Source organism: Squalius cephalus, assembly GCF_949319135.1.
Source record: "Squalius cephalus genome assembly, chromosome: 18".
Lineage (NCBI taxonomy): Eukaryota > Metazoa > Chordata > Actinopteri > Cypriniformes > Leuciscidae > Squalius > Squalius cephalus.
The window spans coordinates 20,607,907-20,620,807 of NC_137139.1; the positions used below are offsets into that span (position 1 = coordinate 20,607,907).

The 12,901-nt window shown below is 38.8% G+C and overlaps 1 long non-coding RNA gene across 1 annotated transcript; it reads left to right on the forward strand.

The window, feature by feature from the left end:
- Positions 1-2,864: 2,864 nt before the first annotated feature.
- Positions 2,865-12,610, forward strand: LOC307145504. Its single transcript, XR_013818962.1, has 3 exons — positions 2,865-2,960; positions 5,971-6,174; positions 11,554-12,610. It is a non-coding gene; the product is annotated as an uncharacterized lncRNA (long non-coding RNA).
- The last annotated feature ends 291 nt before the right edge of the window (positions 12,611-12,901 follow it).

Genomic DNA, 12,901 nt, shown 5'->3' on the forward strand with positions numbered 1-12,901 from the left:
GCAAAAGTTAATTTTAACGGACGGAACCAGATTGGCCGACCCGTACATGCTCACTCAATAGATGGACGATCTGGCAGGATTAACGTTAACATTACCTCAATTGAGTGGCCTGACATCTACACCAACCTGATAGAGAAACCAAGGATAAAGAGAAACTGAGGGCATATAAATCTTTAGATGCCTATAACTATGTGCAGAATGGTCATGTACAAGACTTGCGTTGTGTGGTACGATCCGAAGCTCTGCCTAGTCAACGCCAAGGCCAGAAGACGACCATGTAAAGAGTGACATTACAGTGCAATTTTAATGATGTGAATATTTTCTAGAAATAAAAATTCCAGATACAGCAAATTCATTTTTTAACTATGTATTAATTTGATTATTCTTTCTTACCAGGTTCTTCAAAAAGTCTAGTCACAATCAAACAAAACAATGTAGGCTATACAATCGTAGATGATTCACAAATAATCACAACAGTTTAGAAAATATTATGCGATATCATTTCAAATTGGAGCCTGTAGTCTCGATTCTTGCACCCAACAACACAACAAGATGACATTTAATTATAATAATAATATTTTAAGCTCCTTATTATGTAGCCGAATCAGTGCTGGTTTGTATTGGCTGCCTCCAGTTTTCCCTTTGTTTTGCCTCCAGCTAACGCCGTGACGTAATTGTGACGTTGCCGCAAAAGGGGTCTATAAGACTAACCGTCTTGAGCTATATGATGGTTTTCTGACGATAAATGTATCCAAACTGTTGATCACCTGTTGCTCACATCTATCTATCTATCTATCTATCTATCTATCTATCTATCTATCTATCTATCTTTGCGACAAATCTACCTACCTACCTACCTATCTATCCATCTATTCCTTCCATCCATCCATCCGTCCGTCCGTCCGTCCGTCCGTCCGTCCGTCCGTCCGTCCGTCTGTCTTTTGGACCCTGATCCTTATTTGGAGCCTTTCGTTCAAACTACAAAGACATCAAACATTGTTTTGCAAAGCAGAGACATACAGAACACTAAAGCATACATTACTTTGATCTCTGCTGCTCTGGCTACAGGTTTGGGTTCAGTAACCTCAGACACAGAGTCGGGTTTGGCACCACCTGCTCTCTCACATCGGTTCTGCTCTCTCCTTGCCTTCCTCTCTCACCTTTGTCCATGGTTCATGGGAAATAAGGCCTCACAATGGGAAAAAGGGCCTGTGTCTCATGTTGGTTTTGTGTGTGCTGTAGAAACGATCAGATTACGTTGCAGACGGTGGACAATAACAACATGTAAATGAGTCTGGATGGAGAGAGAAGAGGGCTGTCCAGCGGCGTGGAGAGAACAGATCCGTATTAGTGGAATTGATCCTGTGTTGCACTCTGGGGACGGGGCTCAGTGACTGGACACTGTTCATTCAGCTCTGCTCTGGTTTCCCACCCTGGTCAGAAACGACAAATTTTGGTAACTAACGTGTATTTGAGAGAAAGTCCCGATCATGACGTGTCTTGAGGGTTTGTCTCCATTTAGTAGCTGAACAGTGGAAGACTGTGACTGACTGCTGCTGTGCTGACTGGACAATTTGCTTTGGTACTCTTTGAATGTCTTTGAACTATAGTCGTAAGATTACATTACTGTAATTTTTACCATTAGCATGTCTGTCAAAGGTAGACACACCTTTGTGTAGGTAGTGCTTTTTAAGAGAGACTTACAAGTGACATGAGTCAGCCAAATCCAGTTTGGCAAGTGTCTGGGTGTTCTTACAGTGACCACACAAAGATTTGAGCTTGTCAGTCAGCTGCACTTATGTGTTTACGTTCCCAGTAATAATCGACCCATGGCAGGTTTTTGCATAATTTCTGTCTCTCTTTTTTCCAGCATCATTACTCCAGTCTTCAGTGTCACACAATCCTTCAGAAATCATTCTAATATGCTGATTTGATGCTCAAGAAACATTTCTTATTATTATCAATGTTGAAAATGGTTGTGCTGCCGCCTGCTTAAAGGGATAGTTCACTTTGAAATTAAATTTTGGTATGTTTTAGCTTACCTCAAGGGCATCCAAGATGTAGGTGTCTTTGTTTCCGCAATAGTTTCAATTTTGATATTTTTAGGTCAAACCGTTCTTGTCTGTCAGTCATATAATGCAGGTCTATGGTCACCACCTCAAAGAGCATGCACAGAGAAGTCCAAATTAAACAATTCCCCATCGTAAGTACACATTGATGGCCTAAGACACGAAATTAGCGGTTTGTGTGAGAAAACGAACAGTATTTATATCATTTTTACGTCTTTTACACTTTTAAGGCGCTTTCCGGCGCTTGCGGAGCCAGAACGTGCGCACACGTCACACACCAGGAAGCGCGTGCGCCCTCAGATCACTTGGACGTTGTTGTGTACAAGAGGTAAAAACAATATAAATACTGTTCGTTTTCTCACACAAACCGCTCGTTTCTTGTCTTAGGCCATCAATGTGTACTTACGATGGGGAATTGTTTAATTTGGATTTCTCTGTGCATGCTCTTTGAGGTGGTGACCATAGACCTGCATTATACGACTGACAGACAAGAACGGTTTGACCTAAAAATATCAAAATTGAAACTACTGCGGAAACAAAGACACCTACATCTTGGATGCCCTTCAGGTAAGCTAAAACATACCAAAATTTAATTTCAAAGTGAACTATTCCTTTAAAGGGGTACTATTATGCCCTTTTATGAAGTCTTGATTTTGTTTTTTGGATGTACTAATATTGATTGTTCAAAAAATGTCCAGTGTGTTGTGATTGGCAGCACCTAGCGCGTGTTCGGGAAAGGTAACGCCCCTTCATAACTGCAAGCTGGCGTCAATTTCAAACCGTTTTGAGCCTGATTCAGACCCTGACAATATTAACAAACAAGAGGACTGTGCTGAACGGATTTCAAGCATAGACTTTGCAAGCACGGATTTCCCAGGACATTTCAGAGTGGTATGTTTTTTTGTGTGTGTGTGTGTAAATTTCCTATAGATACGAATCATACGATGTTATCCACCATTTAATCATATTTGTTGGAAAACTATGGTAATACAAACAGTAATTGATCACAAAATCATGGATAATTTTCTTAAAGGGCAGTGAACAGTCTTAAAACAGTAAGCTTACAAAAGCTAAAGTAAACACTACAACACTGTAATGTTAGTTAAGTTAGCAGGCTAGCGTTTACATAATAGCTAAGCTATCATAGCAACTATACATATTATAATTGGAACTGTTAATAGAAAACACAACTACAAATAATAAGACATAGCCTACTTACAAGTTGTGATTCACAAACAGATTGTCCCGACAAAATAAGTATGTCTCCATCTTTCATGGTGCGTAGGCTATAGCAGCATTGTAACGTTACTCTCTTCTGGAAGCTGTTCTCCGTAAAATGTGCAGGCACAGACACACGTTGAGGTTAATAAAATGTTCATGAACAGTGTTAAAAATTTTTTTTTAACCTTTCTAAGCCTTAGGGAAACTTTTTCCTGGTGTAAAAAACAACAACAACTCTTCCTCTTCTCTAAATGGTGGCGCCGTGGGTGGAAACGTGCAAACGGTAATATTATAATAAGAACCCCTTCCTAAGTCACTAGGGGAGAGAAATCTGAGCGGCTCTTTTTTTTCAAATGCTTGCAGAGAAAGGCGTACCCATATTTAACGGCTCTGGGCATACCTAAACAAAGTTTCTGGGTTGTCCTTTTTCATGATTTCTGGGTTGGTAGATGGGGACGATAATAGCACGTAAACATGGAAAAAGTCAGATTTTAATGATATTATGTTCCCTTTAATATTTATTTTGTGGATAGATTTTATTTTTCAGGTTTCTGAATAAAGCATTCAAAATTACAGCATATATCTGAAATATTTTGTAACATTATGTCTTTACTTTAACATATATCACACACTGTAAGAAAACTATAAGAAAAAAAAAGATAGCCAACTGGTAATGCCAGCACATTATCCGTTTACGGTAATTTATTCCCTTAACACTATAGCACAGTATGCAATGCATCATTCAAAATACGCGGGTAAAACCCCTGTGAAAAATCAACATGGAATATTCCTTCATATTATAATATGTGATATATAATATGTAGGCCTATCTATATGCTTTGCATGTAAACACCTTTACCCATGTGCGCATGTTTGTTTATGGTTTGACGTCAAACCAGAGAAAAGCAGCAATTTCAAATCTCCGGTCCGGTTTTCTTGCATTGTCAGTTCTTTTATGAACTGTTTTTTGATGGTTATCAGTGCATTGTTTTGCATGTAAACGCTCTCGATGTTTCACTGAGTCTCTCAACAGCACTTTCGTCCACACCTCCAGCCTTCCTGCTCTTCATCAACTGCCAGCACAACACACTCTCCACATTCCTAACAATTCTTCAGTGACTGTATGTGCATCAATGCATGCACAGATCATAGTCAGGAAGCGTGATGAAGTTTGTTAGAAAAGTATGAAAAATATTAAAAGTATCAAAAGTTAAAAAACATTTTAAGCCTAAAAAGTACAAGTAAAAAAAAAAAAAAACAAAAAAAAAAACTGACATGGTAGGCCAAAGTCATGAACTGAAATAGCTGAGCTACTTGACAAAATTACTGGAAGACTGAATTTTAAGACCAAGAGAAAGCCTCCTCGAACAAAGCCCTGCTTTAGTGCAGACAATTTAAAAGTAGTCGGCTACAATGTCCGGCCTCTCCACATTTATAGGTAGTGAGATACATGTGGGCAATAGAGAGAAAGAGAAGTGTTGTAAAATGTATAGTCAATGAGAAGCAATTTTCACACTAAGGTGTCATGTATAGCCTATGTACTTGCCTTTTCCATTCATTCTCAACCCAAGCCAGTGTGCACACACACACACACACACACACACACACACACACACACACACACACACACACACACACACACACACACACACACACACGCGTTTCAAACTGCATGCACACCAGACACTTAGGCTACACATGACGGCATGATTTATTTCTCATATTATGTGCAATGTCTGTTTTTACTATACATGCTACCGGGTCTATTAATTATGTTTTAACAATTAGCTTTGAGACATTGCAGAGGTCACTTAGGACACACCCAACAAACAGATGAAAATGTAATGGGTTTTGTGGTCTAAGAGGATCAAATATAACCATATATTATAATACTTTCTATAACCTAAGGGTGGCAGTGTTGGATCTACCCCAGTGATTGAGGGAAATCAGTTCTTGCAGTGCAGATGAATGAAGCTCTAACCATTCTGTGATGCCTTGAGAAATCAGCATGTGAAATTTAGACTTTGCAAACAAATAAGAAATATTAATTTCTTATTTCTTAGAAATAAGAAATTAGATACTATTAATCTAAAAATATTTAATGCTTAATGGCCTGATTAATGAAAAGATTTTAGTGATGTCATACTCATAACCTCAATAAATTCTCATGCTGGAATCAACATTACATTTGCGACAAATGTGTCTGTCTGTCTGTCTATCTTTTTAATCAGTATTGACTGATTAAGTTAATTTTAATAAGTATGACTCCTTAAGAAAGCAAGAAATCATTTTTTAAGAGAGCCTGGACTCTTTACATATAAATTCACATGAGAAATATAGAACAGTCTATGCCACAATATTGTTGTGCTGATGTGCCACAGGTGCACTCCAACCAGCATTTACAGGGTTAACAACAATGAAACCACTCAGACTGGAATAAAGGAAGGAGGAAAAGTTCCCACACTTTGGCTCTATTTTGTTTCTCTCTTTCTTTTCTTTCTTTTCTGAATAGTGCCAAGATGGGCTGATGTAAAGCCCAATGCCATGAATGAAATAAGGGGAAGAAAAAAAAGGAGTAAATTGAACACACTTGACTTCTGTAACTCACCTGTTGGTAAAAGGTTTTGTTTTGTATTCATTAAGTTGCTGGCCCCTCCCTTAACTTGTGTGAGTTTCCCAGGTAAGGCCGTGTAAAGCCGTCACAGCGAAGATAGAGGAAGAGAGCGAGAGAAAGAGAAAGAAGGGAGGAGAGTTCCCACCACCTTCGTTCGTCGTTCTCACAGGAGCCGATTGGCCAGATCTTGCCTCATCGTTGTAACCTGACCTCCCCAGCAATGTAGGCAGGTGTCTGCAGCCCGGAGACAAGAGGAGCAGCATACATGAGGTGGGAAAGTTAAAACAAGTTTCACCTTATATTGTTCCTTCTGTCACTCTACAACAAACACTACATGACCCAGGAAATACTGGATATAATGCAACTAGCACAACAGTGCTATAATGGCAACACAATAACTTTGTCAGTATGTGTTCTTCAGTAATGACTTCCTTTTATATAGTGATTTGGCCAGTAATCTGATTAAATTCATAATATGATGTTGGATTTGAAACTGCTTTTATAGTCTTCATTCACCTTTGCTCTAGCCGGCAGCGTAACATTCATCCTGTCCCGAGCCATCAGACACCACACGCTTCCTGCTTTGGGTTTCGATCAGACATGTTTCTCATGCTTAACAAAAAGTTGCACGTATGGAATAGTTGCCACTCATTTAACTTGATGACATGAAGTAGACAAATATTTAACCATTTGAAGACTCCTTTGAACTGCAATACTTTGACTCTATTGACTGTGGCTATCTTTGCAAGTTATGGACTTTGATCTGAGGTGGTGACCATCTGAAGCCCTCAGATGTGGTAACATTGACGTATGCATGGTAAAATGGGGGGTATGAGGAAACCAGTTAATATCTATCTATTCAATATTAATAATCAGTATCATCCTTAAATACCATAAGGATAAACAGTTTCTATAGTTTTAAGCATAAATAGAACAAAGTTAGAGAAAGGTCTGTCTGTCTGTCTGTCTATCTCCAATGACAATTCGTTTCTATCCACTATCAAGCCATACAAAAAAATAATAATAAAAAAAGAGAAATCCTTTTTTAAACAATTGTAAGGGATTATCTTGGGTTTGTTTCTGTTTTGGGTGAATTTGTCACGTGTTTTAGTTTTGTGTCCTAGTTTTCAGTTAGTTTCTATGCTTTTTCATTGTTTGACTATGCGCACCTGTTATTCATTTCGTTTATTGGTTTGTTCTGTGTATTTAAGCTCTGTGTTTCATTCAGTTCATTGTCAGTTTAAGTCATCATGATATGTTCAGTTCTGTTCATGTTTTGGTTTGAGTTTTTAATAGTAAATCTGATACTGCTGCATTTAGATCCGTTTCCTCGCCCGTTTGCAACCAAATGCTGACAACAAGACACATTTACTCAAGTAGCAAAATTGCAGTTTTATTAAAGTTTTTATTTCTTGTTGAACTTCTTTTCTTGTTCTAAGCTTAAAGCTAATTGAATGTAATGAGCTTTATGCTTAAAAAAATCTATTCACCAATTGGGTAATCCATTCATCCATTACAGAGATATCTGGTTTAAAATGTTTTTTGTTCACAATCACACACACACATAGTATCATACAAACACTCATGAGATGCATAGTGGACACTCCTGCTCAGGCAGCATGTGAGAGTGTTTACTGCAGTCTGAAGAGCTTTATCACCATTCACTGTCAGCTGCTGTGTCCCAGCCACACCCATCCCACTATATACCTCACACAAAACACAATGCGCTGGGCCATTAACTAAATGACAGGGAGCAATGGATGCGCAGCATTCAATCCTATAATAATATCTCTTAATATGACCTCGCCATGACATAAGCTGGAGTGGATGAAAAATAGCCGAAATCTCAAACCCTCGAGTTTGTCCTTGATCATATGATTTGCATGTATTGTATGTGAATTGTTAACCAATCCAGATGGTTACAGAAAAGTGCATTGTAAAAATGTTTCAGCATGACTATCTTTGAAGGATGAGAGAGAAAAAAACACTGGGTCTTTGTATTTGAGTGTGGGCTGCATGTTTTTAAGTGTGTGTGTTCGTCTGTGGGTGCCTGGGGCTTCCTCATCTGACTGTTAAAGTGTGTCAGCGCGAGAGCAAGGCGGAAAGCTCGCCTGTGTGCCGCTGGAAGCGTGTGTGCGTGTGCTTATGGGTGTGTGTGTGTGTGTGTGTGTGTGTGTGTGTGTGTGTGTATGCGTAAGGCTGCTGACGGGACTTGTCACTATCAGTCTCACAAATCTCTGGCACCGGGTATGTTGACACTCTGCCCGAGGGGGAAGGAGCCGGCAGAGGTTGAGGAGAGCAGCGGTTTCCCACGGCTGAAGCTCGCCCGCCTCGGCCCTGCCTCTGCATTCCTAGGCTGCCAGCACTCTGTAAATGTTTGGACAGCCTTGAACAAATAACACACCTTGAAAGGCTCAAGTACAGGCTCTTTTTCCCTTTTCTTATTCTGTCTCACACGCTCCCTCTCTCCCACTTCTCCCTCGCTTACTGTTTAACTCTCCTCTGCCCACCTCCCGACCGCAGATGCTGCCTCCTGCCTCTCTTTAAACTTGTCTGTCAAAGATATGACGTGCAAACACGAATCCAGAATACGGGTGCACGTAAGCATGGCTACACATGCTGCAAATCACATACTGCCTTACTATTTCTCTCACACACACCAACACACGATCTGTTTGCACATTTTAAAGTGCTTTTTCAACCCAAAATGAAATTTCAATCATACTTATATGAAATAAGATAAAACAGTAGAAAAAAGTAGAACAGCCTGAAATGCTTTAAAGGGTTAGTTCACTCAAAAGTGAAAATTCTGTCATAATTTACTCACCCTCATGTCGTTCCAAACCCGTAAGACTTTTGTTCATCTTTGGAACACAAAAAAATATCTTTTTAATGAAATCTGAGAGCGTTCTGTCCCTCCATTGACAGTCTACGCAGCTACCACTTTCAAGGCCCAGAAAGGTAAGACATCATTGAAGTAATGATCCATGTGACTCCGGTGATCCCATTATTTACAAAATATGAATCTCTTACGCGTGTTCACGAGAGCACGAAGACCCATGTGTGTTTTGTTGACGCGAGAGAAGACGTTGTTGCGTGAATGTGCATTGGAGATTAATATTTTGTAAATAATGTGGTAAAGTTTTTTTTGTTTTGTTTTTTTTTTGCGAAAAACAAAGCACTCCTGTCACTTCATAAAATTGAGGTTAAACCACTGGAGTCACATGGATTACTTTAATGGTGTCTTTACTACCTTTATGGACCTTGAAAGTGGTAGTTGCATAGGCTGTCAATGAAGGGACAGAAAGCTCTCATTAAAAAGATCGTCATTCGTGTTCCGAAGATGAACGAATGTCTAAGGGGTTTGGAACGACATGAGGGATTAATGACAGAATTTTCATTTTTGCATGAACTATCCCTTTAAGGCTGCAGGCAAAAATATTGTTTTCTCATGCGCTGGTCAGTTTTGAGATGTTGGGCTTTTTGGGCTTTTTGGATTTTCATAACGTATTGTTTCAGACTAGTGGAAATAAAACACCCAAAATAATATTTAAGTGTTTATTTTATTGCACATATATTTTAATTACAATAGATAATTTAAAGGCCATTTTCTCATAATGAAGAAAAAAATCTCCACTTACATAGACCAATCTTTACTGATTTTTGTTTTACTCCCATTTATTATTCTGTAGTCTTTTACAGGGTTTGTTCATCATTAGCCTGATTTTATACAACATTTCATTGCTAAAAACATGGTGATTTTTTTTTTCTTGTTTTTGACAGTATTTTCAGATTTATAAAAAGAGATATCAGAAATCACAAAATGAAACAAGAACCTGGAAATGTATGCACATTATTACATATTTAATTGGATAATGCTTAATTTGCATATTTAAACATGACGTTTCAGTAAACATGTAATACATTTTTTTTTTTGCAATTCTTAATATAGTCAATCAACTGGAGAAGTTTCATTTTTCATTAACCCTATTCACTAGGATGTCTTGCCTTAAAACAACATTAAGGTATAGCAACAAGTAAAAAAAAAGCTATTAACCTAGGACATTTGCATCATTTTGATGGTTATCATTCATCATCATCCTGCTGTTTAGTGTTTGTTCGATTCAGGTTTTGTTTTCAGACACAACTAATAGCTCTCTGGTTAAAAAGTACATCAATAAGAAGAAATCTGAAGCTGGCATGACCTAAGCATAATGTGCGCAATTCAAAGTCAGACCCCTATGTGGAAAATGCAAAGCACTGAGTATGACAATCTGATCATATGTAAGTCTGAAGTTGGAAGGCAGCCCAAAACACAACTAAGCATGTTTGATAGGAGAGGGCGTGAAATTGGTTATATGGGCTAACAGGAAAAGCAGCTTTAAATAGGGGAGACTCAGCTTTAAAATGTCATGTATTTATTTTAACATGTAAGGACAATTTGAAAAACCATGGAATTTTTCTGATTTAAGACAAGAAATGTCAATCATAAATGTTGTGAAATTTAAAATTGAATTGCATGAAAAGTAAGTGGCACAAGGAGCGTCCTGTCAGCGTGTGATGCCTCTGTGATGGAAGATTTGCTATGAGAAAAAAAGTGGGACATGAAATAAAATAAAATATTAAATTACAAAATAGGGCCTGCAGCCAGTATTTACCCGAAAGAAGGAGAGAGGATGTACTTAAAGGTGCTGTAGTTTTTGACTGTACTAAAGCATAAAAATATCATATGTTTGCAGGTATTTTGGAAACATGCTGAGTTCACATACTCGTTTCTCTGAAAAACAATCCTAGAGCCAGTTATTTTACTTTGAAATGTGCCTTCTGTGTAGGAATGTCTGTTTTTGTTTTGGTCTGTGCGATACCGCACGTTGCCAATTTACCCAATAGTATTTCGACACCACAGGTTGCCAGTTGGCGGAAAACACAGCATATTGCAGCCATGGATGCCAATGAACAAACTAGGTCAGTGATCACAGATTCTACCTGACCTAAAAAGCCTCCACCGCCATCTAAAAATCTCTATAAGCAGGAGTATATTAAAACGTGATATCAACTCAACATAAAACAATAAATCGGCAAGTCTCCTCGCCTTCCATTGTCAATTGCGCTCGTTCCTGTTGCATGTCCTCAATACATGTACTGTGCAAAAGTCTTAGGCATGTTAACTGTCATGATAATCTATAAAATCTCTCGTGTGGGAACTGTTGCAAGAGTGACATGCTATTGCATTTGTGTTACGTACTGTATTGCATGTGAAAAGATAGATCCGATAGCTTGAGCAGACTCACAAATGTGCTCTACTACAACTCTTCCTCTTCTCAACATGGACTGCGTGTTCCCGGGGGCGGGGTTTATGTAAATTTTAGGGTTGGTGATGTCATTAACCCGGGAGGAATGTCGTGTAGTCCCTACCAGCCATTTGTTGTAGTCCTTAAAAAACGATTTCTATAAAAGCAAATATCTTGAACTTTGAGCGTTGTAAATTTGCAGATGTTGTTTATTCACTAGAAAAGTGAAATCATAATCAACCACCCCTTTAACAATTGAGTAACCTGGCTGCAAATGTTGCCACTGTCACTCATTAGGGGCTAGCTAGTTTATTTAGCTTTAATTATGCCTATAATTATTTTGTTTTTTTCTTCTCAGGTTCAACTTTGGGAGAAAAGAACCCTAACGGCACAAACACACCCACGCACGAGCGGGCTGATGTCAGACGGCAGCTGTGGAATCCTGGAGCTTCTTGCGCACAGTAAATCTCACGTCACTGATCGGAGGACACGTTACACTACCGCTCTCTGGCAGCGTCCAGTCAAACGCCGCTCTGTTTTCACTGTCGGGAGGCCTCCGGCTGCATATTTCTGTAATTAGGCTTTTATGCTCAGCAGTTCTGCAGCTGTGCTGACATTTGGGTGTCGCCCCCCTGTTTCTCACGGTCCCTCTGCCAATGCTGCTCGGCCGCTGGTCACCGGCCAAGACTGAGGTCCATGTGTCAGAATGAAGGTGCTTTTTCAAAATATATTCCCTTCCCGTCTAGTGGAAGTTAAATGTGATGCCATGTCAAGGTCATCTCGCAAAACCGCAGCTTGCTGATGTGCTTTTAAAGAGACATGCTTGTACTGTATGTGTAGAAGTCCATGTAAAACTAGATGTAAAACAGACTGCGCAAAACTCATCACCAGGAGGATGGAGTTTGTACAAAGTCAAACGACCCCATTTCTATGTTTTCACAATGTTCTGGTGGCTTTGGCTTTTGTTGTGGTTTTGCCAGGGTGCTATGAGTTGTTGCTAGGGTGTTGCTAGCATGGTTGCTTACTGGCCCAAATCCAAAGAGCACCTTTTCAATGTAGACACCTAAACAAACACAATGCGACAAATTTCCAGTGGCAAGCAATTTGTTGGACCAAACTGAATGTGAAACTGCTGCTCAAATTGATACAATGTTTATCAGGAGCAGAATTTGATGGTATGTTCAAGTCATGCCAGAAATATTGTATTTACGAATTGAATGCCCATGAACGAAGTAAAAATTTTTGAGTGGAAAAATACTTCTACACCATTTATTAATTTTCTAGTAGTAACATTTAATACATTATTAAAATAAATGTATGTATCTCTTAATATTATTTCATGAAATTGAGCTAATATGAACAATGAATAGTTGTATTTTTATTAACTAATTTTAACAAACAGGAATAAATACTATAACAAATGTTTTTCTCATTATTATGCAACGTTCAGACTGCAGGTAGCCTAAATGTGACCTAAATCAGCTTTTTTTTTGCTCATTTGTGACTCAGATCTGTTTTTAACATGACAGTGTGAAAAGCACAAACCACCTGGAATCTTTTCAATTCTGATTTGGGCCACTGAGGCTACATTCACTAACATTCACATCCACAGTCCAAATCCGATTATTTGTGTATCCGATTGGAATCTGATCTAAAATGATTGACGTCCACACTGAGTTTCGCAACTGTTCAGATCCGATTTGTGC